Source organism: Mytilus californianus, unplaced genomic scaffold (assembly GCF_021869535.1).
Source record: "Mytilus californianus isolate M0D057914Y unplaced genomic scaffold, xbMytCali1.0.p SCAF_8, whole genome shotgun sequence".
Classification (NCBI taxonomy): domain Eukaryota; kingdom Metazoa; phylum Mollusca; class Bivalvia; order Mytilida; family Mytilidae; genus Mytilus; species Mytilus californianus.
In genome coordinates this window covers 46,738,496-46,748,950 of record NW_026262734.1, presented here as the reverse complement: position 1 = coordinate 46,748,950, position 10,455 = coordinate 46,738,496, and the positions used below count along the sequence as shown (strand labels likewise).

General features: G+C 32.3%; 1 long non-coding RNA gene across 1 annotated transcript; it reads left to right on the top strand.

The window, feature by feature from the left end:
- Positions 1-272: 272 nt before the first annotated feature.
- On the top strand, positions 273-9,693 carry LOC127711672 (uncharacterized). Its single transcript, XR_007986840.1, has 4 exons — positions 273-500; positions 6,750-6,850; positions 7,785-7,932; positions 9,069-9,693. It is a non-coding gene; the product is annotated as an uncharacterized LOC127711672 (long non-coding RNA).
- The last annotated feature ends 762 nt before the right edge of the window (positions 9,694-10,455 follow it).

The following is a 10,455-nucleotide window of genomic DNA, read 5'->3' as shown; positions in this document are numbered from 1 at the left end:
AAAATCGGCAAAAAACCTACTAACGTTTGTCTTAAAATCATAAAATCTCTAATTCTACTCCATAGATTTTTCTTAAAAAACTATATGCGCAGTGATGTTAAGGCAATTTCGATTAGATTTGGTCAGGGGAGGTAACTCCGCAAAGACCTCATTAAATATTCATATATTCATTAATGGCGATGAGCTCGAAAGCTGCGTCTATCGATAAAAATGTATGATAACAAATTACATACATGCATGTGAATTAAAAACGGGTATCAATATGGTGAATTTTATTTACTGAAACGCGAATATTGTATGTTTGTGCATTAATTATATTGTAAACGGTTGCAATAGCTGTTTTTCTTGCGGAGATTGTCAGCTTGCGGGACCCCGCCTCCCTTTGAGGATCAACCAATCAGAAGACGATCGCCGTCGGAAAGATGCTTGTGGATTGCAGAATGGAAAGCACCTTGCTGCGGAAAATATTTTCACTTCTACGTGAAAATCTAACAAGAAAAGTAAGTTTAAGACACCAAATTTGTAAAATATATGAAACATACATTGTTTCTTTTGTTAATCATTCCTTTCAGATGACGAAAAACGGCACTATATAAGAAAAAAAACGAGTTCAGTGTTAGCAAGTATGATATACACGTGGTCAAAACGAAAGTAGACTGCAAAAAATATATGAAATTGGAATAATTTATAGAATCTAGTCAGTAAATGAACAGAATATCGGATGAAATAAGTTCTGTACATCTTGCCAAGATCCCATTCTCAACACTCGCCCTGTAACTCGTTTCTAATTTACGTTTTGTATGCATCCTGTCGGGTAAATTTTAACACTGGCCCCACAGTTGCTTCCAGAGCCCGGTGCCCACATTGCTTGAGCCGGGATCCCTACCCCAAAAGCATGGAGACCGAACATTGGAGCCTTGGGCACACAACCTTGTTCGAATGAACCATGAGCCCGTAATTTGGAGCTCACAGACCATGATGTTAACCCCCACTCCCCCCTCTGATAAATGACTGCACCTTGGATTAATTATCATAAAAATAATATTTTTCACATGTACTCAAAGTCATCAATATGACCAGAAGTCCTTTTCTAGACGAAGTGTGCAACCCGCTATATCGTAAGGCGCTCCATTGTCCGGCGTACTTCGAACTGTGATTAAAATTGCCAATTTCTTTGACAAGTATTTGCACATGTTTTTAGTTAGCGTTCTTGTTTTGTGAAAATACTGAGACTTCTCTAATCATCAACCTATGACCAAATCATTTCTTAAAACAACAATTATGTTTAGATTGAAGAACACATTGATAATATGTAAACAAAAGAAAGATTTTCTTACCTTGTCAGGTAAAAATCGATCACGCCTGCTTGGTTAGTACCTATATGCGCTGTACCGATGATCGTAAGAATATATGTTATTATTTACCATGTTTACAAATTTCAAGAAATAAGTTTTTTTTAAGTTGCACGGGACTTCTTCCGATATAAACGTTTTCAGCACAATTACCTTAAATTTTGAAAAAAGTAGGGATGATAGATATTAATGTATACCCTTTCTCCAATTTCGACTGCTATCTTAAATCCTGTATTACTGAGATCTTGACGGTAATACTGCCTCGGTGATGGTGTGGACGAACAAATGTTATTATTTTAGTCAGATATTATTACATTTATCATATTTATCCGTTAAAATACATTTAAAAAATGCAGTTCATGATACGTGCGTTCGACATTAATTTTACAGGTTAAAATTGTAGGAAAAGTTGTGATCACGATCTTTGTAACCAAATGAGTAATAAATATATATTCGTTATGCAAGTATACTTCATACTGCATGTACTGGGATACGACGAAGACTTAAATTACTTTCAAAAACCTAGCTGTATGAAAATTTGATATAATTTGTTCAAATACTAAATCAATCTCAAGGGTTGAGTTGGGTAAAAAAACAAAGTAATCCCTGGAATTATCAGGTTTCAACAGTAAAACCCTTTCTTACATTTTAGTGTGGGGTTGTATTAATTAGTAGCAGCCATGTCATGTCGGAGGAGGGACTATAAACCCAGTACATCGCTTATTCAGGATTAATGTTACGCTTTCTGCATGTTAAACAACTTTTGGGACAACTCTTTAATGGAAAATGTGTGATATATTTGCCACTGAACAATAAGATAGAAACAAACGATCAATCAAAACTTAAATCTGCATGATGTACAGAGGTGTCTTCAGTCTTGTGAATATAAAACTACAAAAAAGGACCATGACACTTTGCAAAACTGACTCGCCTACGTATATAAATCTTATAATGGCAAACATAATGAAGGATATGTATGTCTCTTGCTTAAAAATAGCTAAAAAAAAAAGCAAGAGACTTTTGAAATTCAAAATTGTTTCAAAGTCATCTGAAGCAACAAATGGTCGCTTATTTTAGACAAATGTATTTAGGTAGAAGCGAAGAAAATCCCGTCTTTTGCTATTTCATTACTGCTTCCCTGGTGCCGTAAATAACCGAGACATAATTCTTCAACACAATGTTTTATTTAAATAAAAATGGGCAATTTTGACAAAAACAGCTATCATATATATTGTCTTTTAAACAGACCATACATGATTAGTCCTACACTACAGATTTAATCTATATGATTTTATAGTTTTGCCATTGCGCGATGAAGTTAGTAATAATGAATTCTTTTATAAAATTTTATATCAATTTTTAAATGTTGAAAATGAAGTTAGACATGTTAGATAACTGACGATAAGAATCCACCACACCAAGTCGGCTCACTTCATTTTCAACAAACTGATAATTAATCAAACACTCAAGGAGACTAATTAACAGCTATCTGTTTGATGATAATATTTCTACCCATGATTCCATAGTTGTAAAACGAGATTTAGGAGGACCACATATGACGCTTTCCACTGATTATGGGGACATCATGATCACCTTACTATATAGCACAGCTTGCACACTTCGTCTAGTAATGGACTTCTGATATGACCAATAGCAAATTTATATACTTGTTGATTGAAATGACCAATTTAAATGCATAGTCTAAATAATATAATATAATGATTTCTTGAAAGGCAGATTTGTTGATTTTTTTACTGTGAAGCCTTCATTATATGACCATGATGACAGTCCATCTTAGGAAGACATCACAGCAAAAAATTAAAGAAGCCTTTCATGACAAAATATTATTGGACTTATAGATATATTAGGTAGTTTGTTAATCATGACTGCCCACCTTGACATGTTCTTTTTATACGCCCGTTTACGGGTATACCGTTGTCCGTCCGTCATCAACATGCCGGACATTAACTCAAAAGCTCTTTAACCAATTTGCATAAAAATTTGTTTATATCTATTGACGTGAGCTCCCTTTCGTTTTTTATTAATTTTAGATTTTATGTTTCCGAGTTATGGGGGTTTTATGTATTAAAAAAGGGGGGATTTTCCAGTTTTCGGACAATAACTCAAGAATGCTTTCACCAACTTGCAAGAAATTGTGGTGAATTGTTTATATTTATTGACATGAGCTCCCTTTCGATTTTTATATATTTTAGATTTTATATTTCCGAGTTACAGGGTTTTATTCATAAAAAAAAGGGGATTTTCCTGTTTTCAGACAAAAAATCAAAAATGCTTTCAGCAGTTCTTATGAAACTTTGGTGAATTGTTTATATCTATTGATGTAAGCTCCGTTTAGAATTTTATAAATTTTACATCATACATTTCTGAGTTATGGGGTTTTATTCATTAAAAAAGGAGGGATTTTCCAGTTTTCAGACAATAACTCAAAAATGCTGTCAGCAATTCTCATGAAACTTTGGTGAATTGTTTATATATATTGATGTAAGCTCCCTTTACATTTTCATAAATTTCTAATATGACATTGAGAATTAATTGAACTTTATTTGTTTATAGTCAGACAACAGATTTACTAAGTATTGCGCAACATCACAGTGTATTGTACAACAGCAAGAAATCTTTAATTGAATATAAATTCAATTCATATAACCAATTTCAAGTTCTTTGACTACATTTATTCAGAAACCTATAATATGTCAAATATTAAATTACAATCCAAATTCAGACCTGTATTAAGCTTGAATATTGTGTCCATTTTTGCCCCAACTGTTCAGGGTTGGACCTCTGCAGGTGTATCCAGCTGCGCTCAGCGAAGCAGTTTATTAGATATGGTTATCATTAGTTCAAATAATTATGACGTCTTGAAAGGCTATTATATTTTTTTTCTTTGACGCCTTACATCGAGGCGTCAAAGCAAAAATTTGAAATAGCCTTCCAAGACGTCATAATTATTTGGACTGGTTATCATCAGTATTTAAATTAAAATAACACTGCATGCATGCAGATGATATCTATATACATGTAGTACATGTATGTACCTCAGTTATAGCAAACATTGTCAAGGCAGTAAATTGTTTAGTACTGTAACTATAAAATTCAGAAAGAAATGCGAGGATTTCATGAATGTGAATAAAGCGACTGGATAAGTATCACAATAATAAAAACTCACATTCTGGTATCAGATAAATGTATCTGTATACAGATTTTCCTGTCACAGAATTTGCAATATTAAATTAACCTCATATTTTTGTCCTTTCTATAATAAATGCACAAAAATTTAAGAATTTACAGTAAAGATTCTAAGAAAAAACATATTATATATTAGATATATACGGTCTTCAACACAGAACCTTGGCTCACACCGAACAGCAAGCTATAAAGGGCGCCCAAAATTGACTAGTGTAAAACCATTCAAACGGTACAAACCAACAGTCTAATCTATATTCTATCTAGGTACAATCAATTTTTAGCTGGGTATATATACTGAACAATGAAAATTTCATTTTGGTGGAATAATGAAGCAGAGTCTTGGCTTAAATACAAAAAAATGTAGGCTGACTTTATTTGAGCATGTTGAGCATAGTTGTAAATTAACACTAAATCAGTGGTGAATCCAGAATTTTTCATAAGTGGGGGCCCACTAACTGCCTAAGAGGGGGTCCACTCCAGTCATGCTTCAGTGATTCCCTATATAATCAACCAAATTTTTCCCACAAAAAGCCCCCCCCCTAAATCTGCCTCTGTAAATATTGCTTGTATTTTTTTCTTAGTTTAATATAGTTCTTGGAACACCTCAAATATTATAGGCCCTAGAGACCAACAAATTACAGAATAAATTTATACAAGTACATGATATACAGTGACATATAGTTGCTAACATCGATGTACTTTATTTTGTCTCAGTTAGATAGTTGTCTCATCATGCTCATTGGCATGATTGGTAATCAAACCTCATACATGTTGTATTATTTTTAATAATGGCCTGGAACCATGGGAACTATCCATGGATTTTGTGTTGCCATATAATAAAACAAAAGTTAGACAATTTTGGACTTTACAATGCAACAGAAAATGTGTGTGTAAATTTTTTGTTAAATGGTTTAAAAAATGTAGTACTTTTTTAATAAATGTTATAGGTGCTTGGGAGATTTTCATAATCTTAGTAAAGGTTAAAGTTGTTCTAAAACATACAAATTACATTGGACACATGAATCGCTACAATCTGTGGGTGTTTACGTCTGCTAGTAGGCAACGAGGGCATTTAGTGCTGTCTGTCCAGCCAAATTTTAGTTTCCACAATTACTTTAGTATGTCTCATGCAAATTTTATGAAACTCATACACGATTGCTAAGAACCACAACACTCAGACAGACTTTCGGTTGTGATTCATTTACCGTTCTAGAGTTATGCCCCTTTTTAACTTGGAAAATTGCAAAGCTTGAGCGGTGGCATTCATATGCACTCTTTTATTGTAGAGTGATTTTTGTTCCAAAGTGATCTATCTAGACATCATGGACATGGTTACTGTTACCAAATTTTCAAACACTTGATTTTTTATATGCTTGTCGAAGACGGGACATATTAACTGTACCAATGTCCATGATGTCCATCTGTCTGTCAACACTTTGTAAGATATATTAAATTTGATGTAATTTGATCACAACAATATCAAGATTTTATTTTGAAAAAATTTGGCTGTGTCATTCCAGAGTTACAGGACAGAGGGTATTAGAATGGGGTACCCCAAATGGCGAATGACGATAAAATATTTGTGTAAATAACGTTAAAGATAAACATTTTACTCCATTTGATGCCAAGTAGCAACAAAATCAGATATGAGATGAATAATTAAGGCTCATTTGAAGCTAACGGTAGCGAAAACCATAACCCCCTCCCCTGGAAGTTAAATGGTTGCTCCCTTAGGAAATTATTTATGGTTGCTGTGATTTTAAATTAAATATATATTTTAACAAAGGTTGGTGTACATGGTGTAGGGTTTAATTCTTACAAATAGTATTAGAACACCAGAGTTCTCAAAAAGTGGTTGTCCGCAGGTTTTGACTACCAATAATTTTCAAAGGACTGATGCAAGTTTGGTATTTTGCAATAGAAATAAAGTGAGGACTAGCAGATTTTGTTAAAGGACCACCAGGGAAAAAAGATTTCTAGAACTCTTTGTCCAGTTGTCAGTGTCTAAAATTAAACTATGACAGCCATGAAATCAGATTCTGTCAATTCTTAATGGACAAGTTAGTATTTGAAACGGATCAATAAGAAATGTTCAAAATAAAGCCTGCAATCCTTATACATGTCCGTCTGTAAAAAAAAGGATCTGTTTATGTATTAACATGTTAGATAATTACTTTCTCTTATTTTTAGTTGACCTGTCAAATACAAGATACAGAGTGCCAGTCCCACTATGATGAAGTATTAAAAGCTTTAAAATGGTTGGAATTAGGAAAGCTTTATTATTTGAACAGGTAAATTGATGCATTTTACTTTTTGCTCCTTATTAAAACTGGTTATCATTTGTTTTTGTATATCATATTTTTTTTCATTTATTGTTATTGTACATGTACATGAATCAGGCTGTACAGTGACCTATATGCAAATATGGAGCATTAGATTCATATAACAAATAGTTTAGCACATAAGAAAATCTATTAATATAAAGATAAGAAGATGTGGCATGACTGCAATTGAGACTACTATACACCAAATGATGTAGATGTATGCATCTATATATAGGTTGCTTTGCTGTCTTCAATAAGCAAAACCCATACCATATTAAGCTATAACCCCCCCCCCCCCTTGTTTCCCCTAACCTTGGACAGTAGTGTATCATTACAACATAGGAACAAACTGTAAACAATGGTCAAAGTTGGTGAAAAAGGCTCAACTAAATCGTCAGATCAACATGTAGCACAAACAAAAAGGCACAAAGTACTTGCAGTTACTGAAAGCTATAGTTCAAATATAATTACAAGTTATGGTAAAGGCATGTTTGTGATACAAAAAAATCATCAGCTCACATCAATAGATTTGGTTTAAATTCAGCCCATAATTAAATATTATTGAACATTTTACTATACAAATACAGATGTACAGATAATCTAAAGAGATAAAGCTATAGTATAGGAATATTTAATCTTCTGGTATCCTGCTTCTGTTGCTTGGAAACAGTTTAAACAGTCTGTATGCATATTTTCATGAAAGAGTAATAATTAATCTTGCACTTTTGTTCTGTTTTCAATGGTCGCAATAATAAACGCATGCAATCATTTCAAAATTTACATGATTGTATGTCATAAAGGCTCTTGTAATCATGGTAATACTAGTAGATATGCTTAAATCTGGTTTAGGATAATATTTTTTACAGTTATTTGCAATTATCTATAACATTTTTTATTTTAGGAAACAGATATGAATGAATGAAGATTTGGATCCCTCTTCAATTCATCTGAAAACCTGATAATTGAGCGTTCTTGCAAAAAATGTACCTAAGGAGTCAGATGGGCTAGAGCATTCATTTCCATAATCTGGACTCGGTGACTGTTCAAGGGTAAGTGGTTGTAACAAAAGTTTGATGTTATACTTATTTGTTGTTTAGTAGAAACATCAAAAGAAGAAAACTTTAAAAACATTTTGCCTTTTTCAGGGTCTAATTGAGAACTTTTCAGGTCGAATGACATAGCCTGTTTTATCACTACAGTACAGTGCATGAGTGTTTTATCTGACACCCTTCTCTTTTTAATATGTCCGTCAACTGACAGAAAATGAAAAACAATCATAGTCAGTAAATCTTGTTAACTTTTAGTTTTACCAAATTATAAAGAATTAGGCTTTGCATTAATTTCCACTAATTTCGTTCAAGAGTTATGGCACTTTAAAATTTCACATAATAAGCAATATTTCAAGTTTTGCACATTAACAATTTATGAAGAATGTTTTTCTTATTTACAATTTTGATTCTGGTGTTCTATATTTCTGATTCTTTCATCTTAAAAAATGTGCCTCTGTATGTTATTTTTTTGTTTTGTTTACTAGGTAGCTATAGCTAGGACAAATGAATATACAGGACTTTTCATTACTGCATTAGGAAAATTATTAGTTGTAATTTTGTGGAAAATTAAAGGAACATCAAAATCCTTATTATATACAAACTATTGATCTGCATATGTATCGTTAAAGAACAAACATCCTGCAAAGTAGTAAAGTTCTAATTTAAAAACTGACAGTGTGTGCTTGAAAAACCATGTACAGGTACCTAACATGAATAATTTCACAAAATTTAAACAAATGACAAAGTTCAAATTCCTGTGATTTGAGGAAAATATAAAAAGAAAGACAATGAATCCTGATAAAATGCACAGCAGTAATATATTTACTTATGCCTTTTATAATGTAAAAAGTTCTAGCCTTAAAAATGAGGACTTGCTCAATGAAAAAACTATTAACCCTATGTAGGGTGGACTGACATTGGAAGAACAATCACTTTCCTCATACTCTTCTTTGAATGGGGCATAACATGCACAGTTTGGGGTTATATTTTAATGCTCTATTAACACATTATTGGTCTATTGCCTAGATTTTTACTTTTATGTTAAAACTGCTGTCCCTGCATTCTGTTTATTGCTTGTGGGATAATGTTCTGTTTAGTTTATGTGATTAGTAATTTTCGTATTTTTTCTATTTCAGCTTTACTCAATACCCGAGTTTACATTTCCAGTTACTATTTACAATGATTTATGTGTAACCTAAATTTCATATTGTTACACTTTTTCGTCACTAGTCAGATAGAATTAGACACATCTCTGGAGAAGAAAAAAATCTTTGTAACGTTCAAGACAGAATTAATGAAAAGGATCAAGAACTAATACAACTATATGCTTGTAGTACTGATGTAAATTTTTTGGAAATGTTTCAAACTGAAGCAACACTTTAAAGCTTTCCGATAATATATTAAACCAGGAGACGTATTAGCTACAATTTAATTTTAAGATGACACTGGACATTCTTAGTTGTTTATTACTCAATGAATAGTTAGTTTATAGCATAAGTTATTGTGACTCTATTCATCTGTTATATAATGATAGTTACTTCATTTTTTAAAAAATGCATTGATATTTGTTTATGATCAATGATTTAGAAAAACAAGTGTTTGTTTGTTTGTTTTCTTTAGAAAATTTAATACCAAGAGTGAAGGTCTTTGAAATAGAAATCTATGGATTTTCTTTTCTTTATGGAGTAAAATGGTATTTCATGTATATGTTGTATCAAAAATGTAAATACAAGAAATAAATTACATATCATCAATTTCTAACCCTCTTCCTTGTATGAAAAATATGATGACTAGACATATCACATATTATGATCTGCATTCCTTATAAAAATAAGAAAATATGGTACCATTGCCAATGAGACAACTCTCCACAAGAGACAAAAGGACACAGAAATTTAAAAAACATCTGCAGGTCACTGTATGGCCTTCAACAATGAGCAAATCCCATACCAATTATTCCTGCTTATAGTATATCCACTTTGTACTTTTTTATTGATATTGGTTGAGCATGAAAATCATAAGGTGATATGATTGCCACTGAAAGAATCTCTAAAAATCTATTATAAGGACAATGGTGTGATTGTTAAGTTGATCAAGGTGCATAATTGCTAAATATACATTGTAGATTGAATATATACCGGTATATATACATGGTCTCAAAATAGGATAAAAAGATATTTGACATTTTGTACAAGACATCAACATAGGTATAATTTGAATTGTCGCCTGCCTCATTTCTATCCTGTTTGAGCTGAGTAACAAAACAGATTATGTTTTGTCCTCCATACGCTGCAAAGAATGAGATGTGTTATCATTGCCATTGACACAACTACCCACTAGAGTTTAAATGAAGTAGATGTACGTGTAAGCAAATATACTTAGCCACTGGAAAGCCCTCAAAAATGAGAAAACCCATACTATAGTATTGGCTATTAAAGGCCCCATTCTGGTAAATGTGAAATTATTTCATAAGACGGACATTAACCAACGACAACCACTGCACTAAAGGCTTGTGACTTGGAA